The sequence below is a fragment of the Mastigoproctus giganteus genome, chromosome 2 (assembly GCF_048544385.1).
Source record: "Mastigoproctus giganteus isolate SK-2022 chromosome 2, ASM4854438v1, whole genome shotgun sequence".
Classification (NCBI taxonomy): Eukaryota; Metazoa; Arthropoda; class Arachnida; order Uropygi; family Thelyphonidae; genus Mastigoproctus; species Mastigoproctus giganteus.
In genome coordinates, this window is record NC_143576.1 from 256,884,199 (window position 1) to 256,903,320 (window position 19,122).

Here is a 19,122-nt window from a genome sequence, read left to right on the forward strand (position 1 = left end):
TCCTCTTAAGTTCAGTATGTTTATGGACAGTTTACCCGCGTAGTGTTTCTTATGTGAATAGTTGCTTATAATTAAAATTACAGTTTAGTTGAGTAAATAGGGCAGGTGAATACAGTACATTGGAATGAACATAATACTTGCTGCTGCAAGGTGGTATGTATAGACAAATTTTGATCATTTCCGTCATTTGTCATTAGTAATTTTGTGCATTAATGATTATCTAGGAAATTTCATTCTGTTAATCTCCACTAGGATTCACTGAGTGTGATCTAATTTTGAATTGATTACAAACATTAATTTCTCTTCTAAATTAAGTTTCAAATTTAATCTTGGTTTGGTTTTAGTTCTGTTGTGATGATTTTAAAAAGATAGTAAATTTAATGTAACTTTTCAAACATTTTTAAGTTAAAATAGTCAAATATTTAAAACTTCTGTTAATTTTTACATAAATTTTACATATGAAGCTACAGGGTGAAGAAAAGTCAAAGAATATTGACAACTGGGTAGTTATAAGTTCATTCTTAACTTTGTTAAGAAAGTGTTACCTTAACAGCATTAGTCTAGAATGCCCTTTTAAGCCATAGTTAAGGGATGCGATAATTCTATTTTTCATATTGCCAGTTGTGTTTAACAGATAATTGTATCCTTCTACATGATTGTGTTTGTTTTATAAAGTTGCCTTAAATTTTCTATTTATACTTTGATATGACCCTTCAGGGGGTAGAGGATTTACATCTTTATTGTGACTTCTTATTGTAGTTGATAAAGCAGTGCTACAGTTAAGAATGGGCCACATTTTTTGTGGCAGCATGCAATTCAGTCACACAATACACATTAGTGATTATATGTTACTGTGGCCATCCTAACTACTGCTTCTGCTTTTTTTTTTTTCTCTCCCCAGTTCTTTCAAAATAGCCTAAGTGTTCAGATTTGTTAGCTTTTATGAAATAAATACTTAAACTTTTTTTTTTATATATGTTCATAGACAGATTTTCTGCTCGCACATTTATAAAAGTACTAAGGAAATCTCTGATTTCCTTAGTACTATTGCAATATTTTGCACTTTAATAGTTTGCTGTAGGTGCTGGTCTTATTAATTTCATATTGTGGTTATTATGTTTTAATTTCAGAAATTTTCAGGTCAGTACTTTTCTTTCCCTCCAGTTTCTTCATTCTTTTAAATGAATTTTCAGTACAGGTAATTTTTGTATTTGCACTCCTAAATGTAGGCTTAGTTATTCAAGTTTTAATTTACATGTTATTTGAGTTTATTCTAAATTTTATGTTGAAAAAATGTAGGATGCAAAATAGGCTTAAGAAGCAGGAGTAGAATCCCAGATATTTGTAATGGCATTGTAGTAATGCTTAAGTTGAGTCTCTTTCATATTTAAGAAAGTTGGCTGCTTTAAAAATGCTTCACATCTTTGCAGGTTTTGTGAAATATTATAATACATCTTACAATAGAAATTTGTGATGACTTTCTTCATAACCTAGCTTACAGCAACAGGAATGTATACCAGTGGAAAAAGAGGCATAAGCAATCTAATTGATCTTCAGGCTTGCAGGTGCATTTTATCATGTGAGTTACCAGGCCTAAGTACTTGTCATCAGCAACAAGTTGCTTATACTTAGGTGTTAAGGTTTATACGTTGTAGATGGATATGTTCAAATTATGGGGTATTCTCTGACATCAAGGTGACAGTGCTATTGTGGCATTGTTTTGTCATAATATTACAGGAAATAGCATAGTGTGGATTCAGCAGAATTTCCACACTGTTGCCATTGGGAAAAGATCATTAAGAAACAAGTTTGTTCTTAATTAGCATTAAAGGTATGGCTATTAAATAACAAGACTGCACCACAACCACTACACACATAATGCCACTTATTTAATAAAGGCATAGCAGTTGACCTTGAACCTTTCTCTAGTTGTCTGCCAAGTCACATTTCAACACCTTTGCAATTTGCTTTGTGATGAGACAGGTTTTAATTACCTTGTTTTTTTGCAGTTTGTCAGAAAAACGACAGACAAAAGAATTGAACAACAATCAACTTCAAATTTTTAACAAAATTAAAGAAAACACCAGCTGAAAGTTATGTCAATTTTACGTTAGTTTTATGGGGAAGATACTATGTCAAGAGCATTTTATACTTGACTGGCATAAAAATTTTTTTAAAAGGAAGAGAGGTGAGTGGAAGATTACAAACAACCAGGCTATTCAGTATCCATGAAAACTGATGAAAATGTGGACTAGTCAAGGACATTGATTAGAAGTGATTGTCTTTTAACTTAGCCATTAAAATGGCTGCATCAGAACTCAATATGGACAAAGGAAGAGATTAATTTTGACATGAAAATTTAGTCATGAGAAAAGTGTGTTCCAAGATGCTGCCAAAAATTTTGAATGTAGATCAAAGAATGAGAAGGCTCTAAGTTTGTGAAAGTGTTTTGGAAAAAACAAAAGCAGATTCAGACTTCCTGAGTACTGTAATTCCTTCTGATGAAAGTTGGCTGTTCCAGTACAACCCAGAAACTAAAAGACAGTCAATGCAATGGAAAAATAATACAATCCCATAGACCAAAAAAAAAAAAAAAAACAAGAATGTCAAAATGCTTCTTGTTTTTTTTGATATTATATTAAAGGACTTATTATGGCTGAATACACCCCACCAAATCAGACTGTCAATCAAACATACTATACTGAAGTTCTGACAAGGCTCTGTGAGAAAATTCTAAGGAAGAGACTTGAATTGTGGAAGGATGGTTGGATACTCTAGCACACAATGTGCACTCTACCAGTTTCTGGACAAAAAACAAATCCTTGTGTGAACATGCACATGTGATTTTTTTTTTTTTTTTTTTTCCCCTCTTCACTAAACTCAAAAGTATACTTAAGGGAGCCTATTTTCAGTCCCTCAGCATGAATTGTTTGAGGTGGCTTCCATCCTGCAGTGGGTTGATAATGGCCGCACTTTTTTTTATTTTTTTATTTTCAGTCCATTGAAGACATTCAGAAAAAACAGCCAGTGTTAAAAAGCCTTTTAAGAAGATGACTTCCAGAAATGTTTCTGTGCTTGGAAGAAATGTATAGAACAGTGTGTGCAAGCAATTATTTTGAATGGGGATAACTTGTAAGTTATGAAATATTTCATTATATTTATTTTATTGCAACAGTCTCTATTTAATAGCCAACCTTGTACTAAATTAACTTATAGTAACCATTAAAGTAAACATTAGGACATAGTATTATAAGTTACTTACCATTCAAAGTGATGGAACATTTACTTTTTTAATCAGTAAATTTTGTAGTCTAACGAACTAGATTAGGTTAAGTTGACATCTATTACCTTAAAAAAAGTTTGTCACATAAAGCCAGACATGTTTCTTAGTAGTAGTAGATGACACGGGCTTAGCCCTGTAACTCACATAAATAATTTTTTGTAATGAACTGAGCTGCAGAACATTATTTGGAGTCCAGTCAGATGGATGAGCACTTATGAGTCTTTGCCTAATAGCTTGCATTCCTGTTGTATTTGTAGCCAGGTCATTAGGAAGGTAATTATGCCAAACCATTTTTTCTTATAAATCCTTTCAATTTTTAACATCAAAAATATTATATTTTAATATTCAGACTTTTCAGAAACATGCTGGAGAAGTATATCATTACTGATATATATATAATTTGCACTATTTCTAGAAGAATAATTACTGTTTTGTATGTAGCAATTTTCATTATCCTGTCACTAGCCTGCTTTTTCATTTCACGCAAGGTCGTTTGGTTTTAACAAATTCCAGTATCCAAAAGCTTATAACATGGCTACATCTGAATTTTTTGTTATTATTAATATAAAAAAATTCAGATGTAGCCATGTTATAAGCTCTTTCACCTACTGTGGGAAGGGCAGCAATCATAACCAGTCTGCAATATATGAGGATGGGCTATGTTTAAGATGTTACCTAAAAAAACAATAGCAAAAAGTGGAATGCCAGGATACAAATAATCCAAAGAGAGTGAATCATGGTAGCCACCTGCAGCAATACAATTGGAACTTACAAATTGCTGCTATTTGTTGGTAAATCAATGTCCTTTTAAAAGATTTTTTTAAGTCTTTTAATAGCTTTTAAAAATATAAATTGTTCATCTTTATCAATTTACTACCACTCACAAAAATCAGCATGGATGGACTCTGCATTATTCGAAGAATATTTTTTTTTATATAGATTTATGCTGTCTGTAAAGAAATCCTTGAAGAAAATTTAAGTGTTTATTCAAGAGTTTATTTATTATTATTAAGTTTAAATTTATTTAAGTTGTTATTCAGAAAGTTGCTATTCCCTTTTTGAATAACACTCCTTCACATTCCTGTTATGAGAAACTTGAAGGAAGGGACATAAAGGCCATGTTTTTATTATCAAATATAATATCTTTGATCCAGCCTATGGATTAAGGTGTTATAGAATGCCTAAAGAGACAATGTAAGTGAAAGATTAAGAATACAATTTTGAAAAAAAAAAAAAAAAAAGAAAAAAGAAAAGACAAATATACGTCTTATAGAAATATGGAAAGTTAATAACAAAGACATGTTTGCAATGTAGTACTAGCATGGAATGAAATTCCAAGCACTAGTGAAAATTCTGAACTACAAGAAGTTGTATAAGGCAATGGCCACATCTTCTCATACACATCTGGAAGTATAAGTACAGTAAACCCCCGCGAATAGCGGAGGTTACGTTCCTGAGAAATGCCGCGAATACTGAGTTATGGCTTCCATAGTAATAAAGGGGTTCCATTCCAAAGTATGAAATATATAAGAAAAACTAGTCTTAAAATTTTGTCTATGTATGTATTATATGTACCTTCATAATGACTATGTACATAGACAGTACATAGTGAAATGCAAGCATAAGGCACCGAAATGAAAATAAGAAACAATTTAATATTAAATATAATATTTATTAGAAATTTCAAACAAATCTTTCAAACCAGCGCGTTTGCCAACTAAAAAACTTATCCCGTCAGTGCTATCACCTGTTTCGCTAAAGTGTTGATAAAGGAGTTTTGCCTTTTCACGAATGATGAGTGAATACGGTTAATGGAATTTTATTTTGAGTTCGGTTTTCTATCCACAGATTTAAAGCCTTTTCTGTTTTTTCTAATTTAACATCACGAGTTAAAGGACAAATTTTTGAAGCAAATAGCGTGTTTTCATGGACACTACGGCGGATTTTTTCTTTCGATTTCTTGATTGATCGTACCGTTGACTCATTGATTTTATAATGTTTTGCCACTGAGGAGACATTTTCACCATTAGAAATTTTATCTAATAACTCAATTTTATCTAATAACTCAATTTTATTTGCTAATGTCATCACCTTCTTTGATCTTTTCACATTTCTCTTGTTATTCGTTGCCATATTTTTGTACGGGTTAGAAAGAACTTGCCCAAATAAAGTCACTTTCTTCCATTAACACACTCGAAAAAGTCTGTTTTACACTGCAAAACGGTAGATTTATCACTTTTGTAAGCATATCAATTTATAAGCATATAAATTAAAAGCAAATGACGAAACCTTCCTTGACAAGCGCATAACACATACTGAACAAGGATTATTGAGAAACATCCATGCTCGCGATTTTGTCACCTCTCCCTCCACCCACTGAGTGCTGTTTTGACCGGGAAAGATAATTTTAGCCACGTCCATGTTTTTTTATGGCGGAAAATATTCATGGCGCTTTAAAATTCACATTTTTTTTAGGTTTCATTTTATATTAAATCAGCGACTGCGAATACGCAAAACCGCGAATACAGATACGTCGAATAGTGGGGGTTTACCGTATACACGTAGACATCCGGAAGTATAAGTTGTATAAGACCATGGCCACATCTTCATACAGTTTAGAAAGGACGTTGAAATGGGTGCAGAGAAGGACAGCAGATTAGTGATGGGGGGGGGGGGAACAAATGGACATCACTCTTACCAAGAAATGCTTCAGTTCTGCAAATTGCAGTGTCTGGGGATCTAGGCCTGTGAGGATATCTAATTTTGGTGTTTAGGCTTTGAATGGAATGAGTAAGCTCAGTACTCATTGCTCCTTCCTGTTGATCGGACTAAACGCAATGTGGTGGAGGCCTCAATTTAAATTGAGAAAGGATGGTTGCAGGATAGATGTGTGGAAATTTGCTTTCAGCCAGCAGATGATTGTTGGAACAAACTTCCATTTGATGTTATGAAAGTGGGTAGTTTGAATAAATTTAAGGAAGAACTAGACAGATTAGAGGGGTTGAACAGGTGATGTGGGGAGTGTTGTTGTTGTTATTATTATTATTATTTTTTTTTTTTTTTGCTGATTCTGTGTCGATTACTTTATTGCATCATTTGTTGCTGCTAATACTAAATCGAAGGTTCTGAAAATTTATAGCAAGAAGAATTTTTTTTCAACAAATTTGTGACAATAAATTGTCACAAATTTGTTGAAAAAAATTTGGACAATGCAGAAATTATACCTAGTATATTAGGAAAAGGATTTGAATATGAAGAAGAGATTGAATCAAATGCAGTGCAAAACATTTTTCATGCAGCAGCCAAAAATGTTTCAGATGCAACTTTACATTATGCATCAGCTGTATTCAAACAGTCAATGATATGATATTTATAAAAAGTGGAGAGACTATGTTGCAAAATGCTAATTTTACTCAAAACATTACTCATTTTATGTAAATAAACGTATGTTTTAAATGAAAATAAATTTCTTAATAAATATATACTATTTTAAATATGATTCCCTGCTCTAATCTGCTTTTCTGATTAACCGATCAATTACCAGTCCTGGTCACTTTGGATGAGTTTCTACTGTGTGTGTATGTGTAACATTTATATTGTTACCAAATGATGTGTCCACAACACATCTATATCCTTTTCCGTATTTTTATTTATTAACTTATCTCTAAATTTTTCACATACATAGCTTCTATGACTTTTCTTTTGATGAAATCCCTTTCTCCCCATAATTATTTTGAATTTTTTGCATTAAAAGTGTGGGAGTATTCTTAAGTATGTTTGACTACCTCTGATTTGCTAGAATTTTGCTTTTCTACATGTTTACAATGTTTAGCAGTTCTAGTTTGAAATCACCTCTATGTCTTACCAACATATGTTTTGCCACACCAAATATGTTTTTGAATATAATGTGCCTTCTCCTAGTCAGGGAAATGCTGTTACTTAAAATATTATTCATTAACAAAATGAATAATTTTTTAATCAAGTCTATAATGGTTGCAAATTTTTATAGTTTTCTTCTTTAATCATTACATACAGTATAGTATTGCGACTGATTTTTTGAGTTTGCCTCTGTTCTATATGTTCTTTTTTATATATTGTGTTGAAGTAAAGTTCCCATAATTTTTTGTATATTTTGAGTATGGTTTTGTCAATTAGGCTTCTAGAAACCCATTGTTAGTGAGGGATTATGTTAGTAAATTTGTGGAGATGTAATTTCAGCATCTAATTTTTTCAGATTGCAAACTCTTGTTGCCCGTCATGCTAGCATTTTTATGATGCTCATTTTAATATTCTTTAGATGGTTAAAATTAACATAATGTTCAGTGTCCATCTTCTTCCTATTGTAAGTATGCAGAAAAGGAAAATTCTAGTAAATCAGAAGTAGCAGAGTATGCTTACAAATTTTACTTTATAAAGTGCTCACGTACTTTATAATGTAAAATTTGTAAATACAGGAACTTTTCCAGCATCAACAAAAAGGTGATTATCCTGTTGTGGCAATGTTTATGTCACATCTAGAATACTTCATACAGGTTTTGAAACCTCATTTTATGAGGGACTTAGATCCGTTTGAAAGGGTATAGAGAAGAGCAACAAGTTTTGCTAGAGGGAACAAAAGGGTATTCTTATCGAGAAAGACTGAAGTTCTGTAAATTGCAATCACTGAAACTAGGCATCTATGTGGTGAAATAATTGAAGTGTATGAGGCTTTAAGAGGTTAAATAAACTAAATGTTGATTGCAGCTTTACTATTTCTCAAGTGACATATGCAAATGGATATAAGAATGGTTGCAGAATAGATATATGGAAATTTGCATTCAGCTAGAGATTAATCAATTGTTGGGAAAAACTTGTATGTAGTGTCATGGAAGGGATAACCTAAATAAATACAAAATTTGTATAAAGAAGATTTGGACAAATTTGAAGGAATGGGCGAATAATTTTTTTTGTTTTTTTGGACTTTGTGGTACTGTGACGTGTGATGAACTGAACTCCTTTGGATTGTGGAGTGTAATTTGCTTTTATATGGATCTGCATTGAAGAATTAAATTCAGAAATCTTCCAAAATTTGATCTCCTCAGCAAGATTTTATTTTTATAAAAATATTTAATTAATTTTTTATCATTTATGAGAACTGAATTCTCAATACTCAATATACATAACAATATGAATTTAACATGAGAAGCTGTGCAGTAAACCCTTGATTTTACAGACCTCAATGTCTGAATCAATGATGAAAAAGTCTGAATCTTGAGTGTGGTCATGAGATAGGGCAAACTGAACACTTGCTATCATATTAAGTGCTTATCCATACTCTGTTTCTTTATTATAGCTTCATAGTATATCATCATGGCCTTGATAAAAACTGGCGAAAATAGAAAGAATGTGCATCTGAGTGTTGCTCAAAAATTAAAGCTGTTAGGGAATTAGACTCAGTCTGTTCTTTGTGCAGATACATGGAAATATGGCATGAAGGGGAAAAAAAAAACTGGCAGTTATTATGGAAATTGTTTAATTTCCATCGACAGACTCCGGGAGGCAAATATCCCCAACATCCTGTACCACTGTATCAAAACCTACCTATCTGACAGAAGGATCTCAGTATGTGCTCCCTACTCTCAACTTACGTGGTCTATCTTCCGAGGGTAGCCACAGGCTTCAGTCCTGGGGGCCACTCCTTTGGAAAAGAGCTTTTTAAGGAGTCTGAAGATTCAGTATCCTAACTTTGGTTTTTTATCTTTGACTCTGAATACAGCTTTTACAGGCACTGCTGTATGGATCACAATAAATTGTTTGCTAACTATGTACTATGTATCACCCATCAAAATCATGGGAAATTTTATTGTTTAACTTTATTTTGACGTTTCTAATGCATTCATATACAGAATAACTGCGTAGCCTCTCATTGCCAGTACGGTGTCTGAAATATCTACTTTTTTAAATTTGTTAATGGAATCAAATCATCGTATATACCCTTCCTCACCTGTATTATATAACTGGTTATGTTCCATTTTTTTTTTTTTTTTTTTTTCATTTTGATATGCTATGAATTAAGACACATTTTTTGTTTGGCATTTAACAGACACCAGGTGAGCAAAAGCATCTATCTTTTTTCTGGGGGTATTCTCATTCTCACGTGGCACCAGTGACAGGTTTTCTGATTTTCCCTTAGAGTTTTGGTTTCACCAGTAATGAAGAGCTGACATAATTAAAGATGTGCATCTGCCAGATGCTGTACAAATGTTTGTTTCATTCGGTGAGGGGGAGGATCAATGAACTTAAATTCGAAAGCATACATTTCCTTATAGTTATTATTGGTACTTGTGGTGTTTCACAGATGCCACATCAGAATCTTTGTTAAATTGAAGGCACAAATAATGGAAGGTTAAATTTTCAGTTGGGTGGTACAAATAATTAAAAAAAAAACACTGATTTAATTGACTTGGCAAAAATGGAAGCCCAGTCCCTTTTCATCTATAAAACTAAGGGTTTACTGTATAGGTTAGATTCTCCCCCCCATGAAAAGCACACGCATAAGAAGTATTAAACCCATATTACTTAGTATTGTGTAATGAGTCGAAGATTGAAAAGAGGAAAGAACATACTTGTTGAAATTAGCCTTGAATTTCTGTAGATTGTAATTTTCAGGAAATACTTATGAAAGAAGGTTATTTAAAATGGAAGTTGAAGAAATAAATGAGGGAGAAGAAAAGTTGGTTCTGTGAGTTTGAAGTTGGATAGTAAAAGGATTGACTAGTTGCAGCATGTGTTTGGAAGAGAGAGCGGGAATTATAGAAGCCAATTCAGAAGAATAGTGCCCAAAGAAGTATCTATAGAAAAGGCATGCAGCAGAAACAGAACATCTATGAGACAGAGTGGAGAGACTTTGTTAGAGATAAGACATTAACTTAACTGCCCTCTTTTGAATGGAATCCAGAAGCCTCAGAAAGGTTTTGGAGGCACTGCCCCAGATATAGGAACAGTATTAAAGGTAGGGCAGACTTGCGATTTGTACAGAGTGAACAGCTGTTTGAAAGAAATATAAGAGAGCGAAAGAGAAAACTCAGTTTTTTAGATGCAGAGGAAACAATATTTGTGATGTGCTTTTGTCAAGAGAAATTAGAAGTTAGAGTAATCCGTAATAGAAGATATGTGATCTTCTCTAGGAATCTGAGTGTCATTGAAGATAATCATAGGAGCAGAAGAATCCTTTTTGCAATAAGACAGAGCTGAGTTTTAGAAATATTGAAATTAACTAAGTTATTTTTTGCCCCACTGGAGAATTACTTGGATTGGTTTGGTTTGGGTTTGGATTTTATTGGCACATTAGCAACTAAGGCTATAATGCGCCAATGCGTGGTCCTTGAGGTTGTCACACACATTCCTTCAAATATGCCAGACAAGCTGTACTTGCTACCTGGGAGTCTAAAACGCTGATGGAACTGATATTCGGGTGACACTCAAGTCAAGTGGACCCAATTTCGGTGAAGTCCGGACGGTCTGTGGCAGCCAAATCCTCTGCTTGCACCTTCACTATGGTGGGAACTTCTTTCCCCACTCTTTTCCTCTTGTATATTAATGACCTTCTTCCATTGACTGGAAATCCTATCCATAGTTTTGCCGATGATAGCACATAACCTAATCCTGGGTATAACCTCCATGCACAAACACATGGTGGGTGACCACCCAGGTGTGAACCAATGCAAGCAGGGGTAAAGGTGTGGCGCCCACACCACATGGAGAATGCCGCCCCTCTGTGTTACTAGGCAGTACTAGGTGGTAGATGACTCATCAACTGGTGCAATACCACCACTTTGCTTATTGGAGGCTTGAAGTCGTGGAACCCATGTTTAGTCTCCAGAGCTAAGTTCCGGTCAGCCCTTCCCCATCTCTTCCATCATACAGTATAATTGATAACTTTCGAGGTTATGATGAACATCGTGGCGAGATCCAATCTTCCTTACATTTCGAGGGTACAGCTCTAAAACGGTGTTCGCAGGCCGGCCGCTAGTTAGTACACTGGACCGAACCTATTGGTAACTCTCTAGGAGGCTTCCGGATCAGCTAGTGTATAATCTTGCTGGAGGGAGTCAGAGTAGTGTGTATGCGGGGGCATTGTCGAGGCCATGTTATGTCAAGGATCTGGGTATATTCTTACCATGTGTACGCCCTATCCAAAAATTTCATTACTTCATACAGCATGTCCCACCCACTTTTTCTTACCATTGAATACAGCGTGAATTGTGAAACTAATAGAATAAGCTTATCTGCGAAAAGATCTAAACCTCCAAAACACTTCCTAATTCATTTCACAAATATACATGGTCTCAATTCTAATCTCAACAATGTCCATTTCCACCTGCAATTTGCCAAACCCCACATACTTTTTCTGACCAATTCTCAGTTATCAATTGATTCAACTACTGCTCATCTCAGTTGCCCAAATTATTCGCTCTATGATTCCTTTCGCCTCAAAGGTGGTACTTGTGCATATGTCCATTCTGATATTCCTTGTCAGAGACTTGGTAATTTGGAGTCTCCTCTTTTCGATCTCCTCTGGCTTAAAATTTCTCTACCTCATTGTGTCAGATTCATATGTTGTCTCTTCCATTCTCCGAATTCCACTAATCACTCGGAGCTCTTTGACTTCCTCTCTTTGCAGCTTGACTTTCTCCAGTCCAACTTTCCTAACAGTGAGGTAATTTTCCTTGGTGTTTTTAATGTTCACAACTCCAGCTGGCTTCCGTTTTCTAGTCACACCTACCCAGCTGGTCGAGATGCTGAGGCTTTTGCAATTACTAATGACCTTGCACAGATTGTTCATTTACCTACAAGAATACTGGACAATCCTAACCATTTTTTGTTTTTATCATTGTTTTGTTTGGATTTTTTTTTTGGCTGGTGCAGCATAAGCCATAGGCTTTCTTGCACCATGCGGCCGTTACTAATACAGCCAACACACTTGATCTTTTTCTCACAAACAGCCCTTCTAAGTACATGGTCGAAGTGAGAGGTCCTTTATGCACCTCAGATCACAACTTGTTGATTGTCTCTTCTCCAATGGAGCCTTTATCTCATAGCTATTCCCAACCTCATTGTTTGGCATTACAAGAATGCAAAATAGGATGACCTGCGAGATTTCTTTTCTTTGGTTGGATTAATGTTTCAAAACTTCTCATGTCAACGTTTGTTCACATTGTGTCAGTGAAATTATTCTTGCGGGAATGGAATCCTGTATCCCACACTCCATTTTAAAATCTCGTCCTTTATCTAAACTTTGATTTTCCAATAAATGTGCTAAGGTTGTTTAAGAGAGAAGAATGTTGCATACCGTAATTGGCTTGTTTCTAATTCTTCAGTTTCATTTTCTGCCTATACCAAAGCTCGCATCAATTGTAAAGCAGTTATCAAACTAGAGTTTGAACAGGCTAACAGTAGAAAACTTGCTTCTTGCCCGAATGGTAGCCAAGCATTCTGGTCTCTTGCTAAAGCTATTGGCCGCAACTTTTGCCCACCTCTATCCAGACCAGATGGTTTTGTTGTCACTTCGGCCAAGGATAAAGCTGACCTGCTGGCATCCCATTTTTCTTCCAACTCACGTATTAATAATCTTGGTAAAACACCTCCCAGCATTCCCAACACTCTCCATTCAATGCCTCCTGTGGTCTTCCATCAAAATGATGTCAGAAGGATTTTGACGAATCTTGATGCTAAGAAAGCTCCAGGTCCCGATGGTATTTCTCCAATTGTTCTCAAAACCTGGCTCCTGAACTTATTCCTGTTCTTTGCCGTCTTTTTTTCACTTTCTTATTCCACAGGTGTTTTTCCTTCTGATTGGAAATTTGCTCATATCCAGCCAGTTCCTGAAAAGGGTGACAAATCCCTCCCATCCAATTATCATCCCATTGCAATTACTTCTACTCTTTCTAAAGTAATGGAGAAATCAATAACCGCCATCTCTTAAACTACCTAGAAACCTTCCGTTTGATCAACGATCGCCAGTATGGATTCCATCAGTGCCGATCCACTGGTGATATTCTGGCTTATGTTGACCCATTTATGGACTAATTCAATGGAAAAGTTTGGTGAAACACAAGCAGTTGCTCTTGACATCTCAAAAGGCTTTCGATCGTGTTTAGCATAAAGGTCTTCTAAACAAGCTTCCATCTTATGGTTTGCCATTTTTTTTTTTTTTTGTAATTGGTTATCCAGTTTTCTCACTGAGGGTGATGGTAGATGGTTCTCTGTCTTCTAACTTCTCCACTAATGCCGGTGTTCCCCAATGTTCAGTTCTTTCCCCCACTCTTTCCTCTTGTATATTAATGACCTTCTTCTATTGACTGGAAATCCTATCCATAGTTTTGCCAATGAGAGCACATTGCATTCCACTTTCCATTTTAAGAAACCTTTTTCTGCTCAGTCAGCTTCAACTTCTTGAAAATCTGCTTCCAATTCCTTAAATGCCAATCTCCAGGTAATTCTCCAGTGGGGCAAAGACAACTTAGTTGATTTCAATGCTTCTAAAACTCAGTCCTGTCTTATATCTTGCAAAAAGGATTCTTCTGCTCCTATGCTCCTTCTGCTCCTTTGGTGATACTCCGATTTCTAGGTAAAATGATATGTCTCTTTTGGGGATTACCCTGACTTCTAATCTCTCTTGGCACAAGTACATTACAAATATTGCTTCCTCTGCATCTAAAAAACTTGGTTTTCTCTTTCGCTCTCGGCGTTACTTTTCTTCCAAACAGCTGTTCACTCTGTACAAATCGCAAATCCGCCTTACCATGGAATATTGTTCCCACATCTGGGGTGGTACCTCCAAAACTTCTCTCAGGCTTCTAGATTCCGTTCAGAAGAGTTAGGTTAATTAATGATTCATCTCTAACAGAGTGTCTCCACTTGCTGTCTCATAGACGTACTGTTTCTGCTGCATGCCTCTTCTACAGATATTTCCATGGGTACTGTTCTTCTGAATTGGCTTCTATAATTCCCGCTCTCTCTCTCTCTCTTTCAAAACAGTCCGAACACGTGCCGCCAACATCCATTTACTGTCCAACTTCAAACTCACAGAACCAACTATTCATCTTCTTCGTTTATTCATTCAACTGCCGTTTTCTGGAACAACCTTCCTTCTTACGTATTTCCTGAAAATTACAGTCTACAGAAGTTCAAATCTAATGTCAACAAATATCTCCTTTCGTCTTCTCAACCTCCAACCCAAGCACGGTACTAAGTACTATAGGTTCCAATACCTCTCATGTTTGGGGTTTACATAAAAAAAAAAAAAAAAAAGACTACGTAATATATAAAAATTTAACCTTTCAGTGACCTAATTAGTTAGTTCACCATGTCAAGATATAAAATAAAGGTGTAAAATGTAGAAAACTTAAATCAATAAAGAGATAACAATAACATATACATTTTAAATACAAGTAAAAACATTTATTGATTTTAAATAGCTAAAAATAGCAGACACATTGTCGGATAAAATCTGACTGAGTGTATAAGGCTTAGTCAGATGATTAAAAGCAGTAAAACCGATATTGCTAGAATCTGGACTGTCAATTAAAATGTCTGATTGATAAAATTGTGTCACAGGACTCACACATAGGAGGATCATCAGCCCTCAGAATTACTTGGTGATCAGAATTTAGAGAATTGGTTGTGAATATTCAATGCTGAAGCTATTTATGCAGGGCAGAGTTTCTCAAACTAGAAGGTGGATTGTAATGTGCTATCACCAGCAAAACTATGGATAGGAGTTCCGGTCAATGGAAAAGGTCATTAATGTACAAGAGGAAAAGAATGAGAGAAAGAACTGAACTTGGAAACTTGCATTAGTGGACAAGTTAGAAGACAGAAAGCTGTCAACCACCCATGGTGAGCAGTCAGAGATAAAACTGGATACTCAATTACAAAAAACAGTTCGCAAACCATAAGATGGAAGCTTCTTTAGAAGGTCTTTATGCCAAACACAATCAAAAGTCTTCAAAATGTTAAGAGCAACTGCTTGAGCTTTGCCAAACTCTTCCATTGAATTTGTCCTTAGATCGGTAATATAGGATAACAAATCAGCAGTGGATCAATAGTGATGAATTCTGGACAATGACAGAATCCAAACTGACAATCACCGAGAATGAAGGTTTCTGTATTGTTTAGGAGTTAGCGGTTAATGGATTTCTCCATTACTTTACAATACAAAGAGAAGTAAGTGCAATGGGACAATAATTGGATTGGTGGAATCTGTCACCTTTGTAGGAACTCCTGGGATATGAGCTAATTTCCAAACAGATAAGAAAGCACCTATGAAATAAGAAAATATAAAAAGATGACGTAGAAGAGGAATAAGCTCAGAGAACAGGTTTTGAGAACAAAAGTTGATGCAGACTTTGGTGTAAGCAGAAAATGAACCCGGAGATTTGCATGAAAGCCAATTCTGATATGCAAAATTCTTATGTTTGAACAGCCTTAGCACATTTATTGGAAAAAACAAGGTTTAGACAAAGGATGATTTTTTAAGGTGAAGTGTGGAATAAAGGATTTCATCTCTACAAGAATAATTTCACCGATGCGGTCTAAGTGAATGCTGACATCGGAAGATTTAATACAGTATTCCAAGGAAAAGAAGAAAAGAAATATTTTTGATCATCCCATTTTTCATTCTTGTAATGTCAAACAACATGAGGTTGAGAACAGCCATGAAAGAAAGGCTCCATTGGAGAAGAGACAATCACCAAGTTGTGATCTGAGGTGTCTAGAGGGCCACTTACCTTAAACGTGTTCTTAGAAGTGTTGTTTGTGAGAAAAAGATCAAGCGTGTTGGCTGTGTGGTGAGGATTGTCTGGTATTTTGGTAGGTAAATGAACGATCTGTGTGAGGTCATTAGTAATTGCAAAAGCTTCAGCATATCAACCAGCCAGGTCCGTGTGACTAGAAAACAGAAGCCAGCTGGAGTTGTGAACATTAAAATCAAGTAAAATTATTTCACTGTTAGGAAAGTTGGACTGGAGAAAGTCAAGTTTCAAAGGGAGGAAGTCAGAGTTCCAAGTGATTAGTGGGGTTGGGAGAATGATAGAAGTAGCAGAAGACTGACAGAAGGGGATTGAGAGATTTTAAGCCAGAAAAGATTGAAAAGAGAAGAGTCCAAATTCCTGTCTCTGACGGAATATCAGAGCAGATATATGCACAAGTACCACCTTTGAAGTGAAAGGATTCATACAGCAAAGAATTAGGACAACTTAGATGAGCAGTGGTTGAATCAACCGATAATTTGGATGATGTCAGGAAAAAGTACATGGGGTTTGGCAAACTAAGTGGAAATCGAAATCATTGAGATTAGAACTGAGACACATATTTATGAAATGAACGAGGACATGTTTGGAAGGTATAGATCTTTTCGCAGCTGTTTTTCTATTAGTCTGACTAGACTAGTCATAATGTATTCAGTAGTAAAAAAATGTGGAGAGGACATGTTCTATGAAGTATGAAATTTTTGGATATGGCATGAATGTACCCAGCTCCTTGACATAACGTGACCTCAACAATGCCCCCTCCTGATCACACTACTCTGACTTGCTCCAGTCATTATCTGGCAGAGTAGCTGCAGCGATATTATACACTAGATCAGGCATGTCAAACTGAGGGTCCCCCGAGGGCCATATGGGTCACATTTGTGTTGCCATGAGGGCTGCACACAACTAATTGAAGTCATTTAATAAAAATTATTGCAGAATATTTTTATTACTTAAACTTAGAAACATACAATGTGCATACAAATGGTTTAGCGGCTAGCCACATTCATGAATGCAAAGTAATGAAGTAGTTTAACAAAAGAAAAAAAAAAAAAAAAAATTAAAATGGCAACATAGACTTGTATGCAACACAACAAATACATTGTACAAAAATCACAACAGTTCAAAATGAACATTTATTTACGACTATTTTTAGTGTTTTGTCCTGAGGCTTGACACCTCGTTTTAATGACAATTTTTGCTGTGTCTGGCTGAAATGTCTGTGCAGTTCCGACTTTCATCAGAGATGAGAGGTGTTGATCAGTCAGTCTTGTTCTCTGAGAAATTTTTGTTGATTTCATGATGGAAAATAACTGTTCACACACATAGGTAGAACCGAACATTGCCATAATCCTTGTGGCAAACTTTCTGAAGTTTTTAAACTTTTCAGGAAGGTATGAAAAGAAACGAGGTATCCCCACTTCAAGATACTTTGCTCTGAGTGTAGAATCTGACTGCATTTCTAATAGTTCCATCTGCAGTCTTTCTTCTGCCTTGGCAACATCAAAGGTGAATGGTGCTGAGAATAATACAAAGTGGTGTTCAAAAGATGAGAAATCACGAAATCTTTCCTGAAATTCTTTTGACAATTCGAGGTGACTGTCATACTTAGCAAAGCTAAGTACAGACTCAGTATTGGCGGTGTTTTTCAGCTCTTTGCACTTAGGAAAATAAGCTAAATTTTAATTTGACAACTGTGACTTCCATAAGCTTAGTTTTGTAATGAAGCACTTGATGTCATCATACAACTGAGTGATGAGTTTGTTTTTACCTTGTAATTTCAAAATAAGATCAGTTAATTGTGCAGTAATGTCCACAGCAAAAGCCAGATCCTGGAGCCAACTTTCATCTTTTATTACATCCACGTTTTGACCTTTCATCTCAAAAAACATAATTATTTTTTGTCTCAACAAATAGTCTTTTCAGCACTTTGTGACATGACAACCAGTGGACTTCTGTGTAGAATGGAACATCGGTAAACTGATTATCCATATCTTCTAACAACTGGCTGAATTGATGGTGGTCGAGAGCACGGCCTTTGATATAGTTCACTGTCTTTGTGACTAAACTAAGCACATGATCCAATTTTAAAATCTTTGAATACAAATTTTGCTGATGAATAATGCAGAAAATGTGCAAATGATAAATCTGGATGCGAGTTTTCTATTTTTGTTCGTAACTTGGCAGCAACACCATTATGTCTGCCAACCATATTCGCAGCACCGTTGGTAGATAAGCATGCAAGTTTACTCAAATCCAAACCATAGTCATGCACAATATGCTCTACTTGGCATGCGCAACTTGCCCTTCTTCGTTCAGTTTCCTTTTTCTCTTAGCTGGAGAAGCACTAGCCATTTTTAAAGATGATGCGCAATCTGAAAAATAATAAAATTAAATTAAAAATAAAATCACCGGTTAAAAAACTGAAACGAAATTTAGGCCAGCTTATGTATTGTTACGAGCGAGATAAATGGGTTTTTACCTCATGCTCGTTGGTTCCACTCTCTCACTCAGGCCGAGCGGTTTACCTTAACGAGAGAGAAACCTTTTCCACTTGTGGGCCGTGGAATTCGGATCAGGACCAGGTACCTACACGAATAAATTGGCAAGAATGCTAGAATTCTTGTTGTAAGGCAGCTGTGCGCGACGTTCAAAATTCTAAATTACATAAATTACTTCAATTAACAGATTTTGCGAATCGCTGCACTGTCCTTTGTGTGGGCCGCAGGTGTGCTTGCAAAGGGCCCCATGTTTGACGTGCCTGCACTAGATGATCTGGAAGCCTAGCAAATTACTAATAGGTTCGGTCCACTTTACTATCTAGCAGCCAGCCTGTGAACACCTTTTTAGAGCTGTACTCTCGAAATGTAAGGAAGATGGGATCTTTTCACGATGTCCATTGTGATATCAAAAGACATCAATTATACTGCATGATCGAAGAGATGGAGGGGAGGATTTGCTGGAGCTTTGCTCTGGAGACTAAACTTGGGTTCCACCATTTCTGTCCTCCAATAAGCAAAGTGGTGGTATTGCACTAGTTGATGAGTC

General features: G+C 35.6%; 1 protein-coding gene across 10 annotated transcripts in view; it reads left to right on the plus strand.

The window, feature by feature from the left end:
- The window catches only part of LOC150090406 (uncharacterized), a 390,346-nt gene that overhangs the window by 34,359 nt on the left and 336,865 nt on the right, over positions 1–19,122 (plus strand). The window lies entirely within an intron of this gene.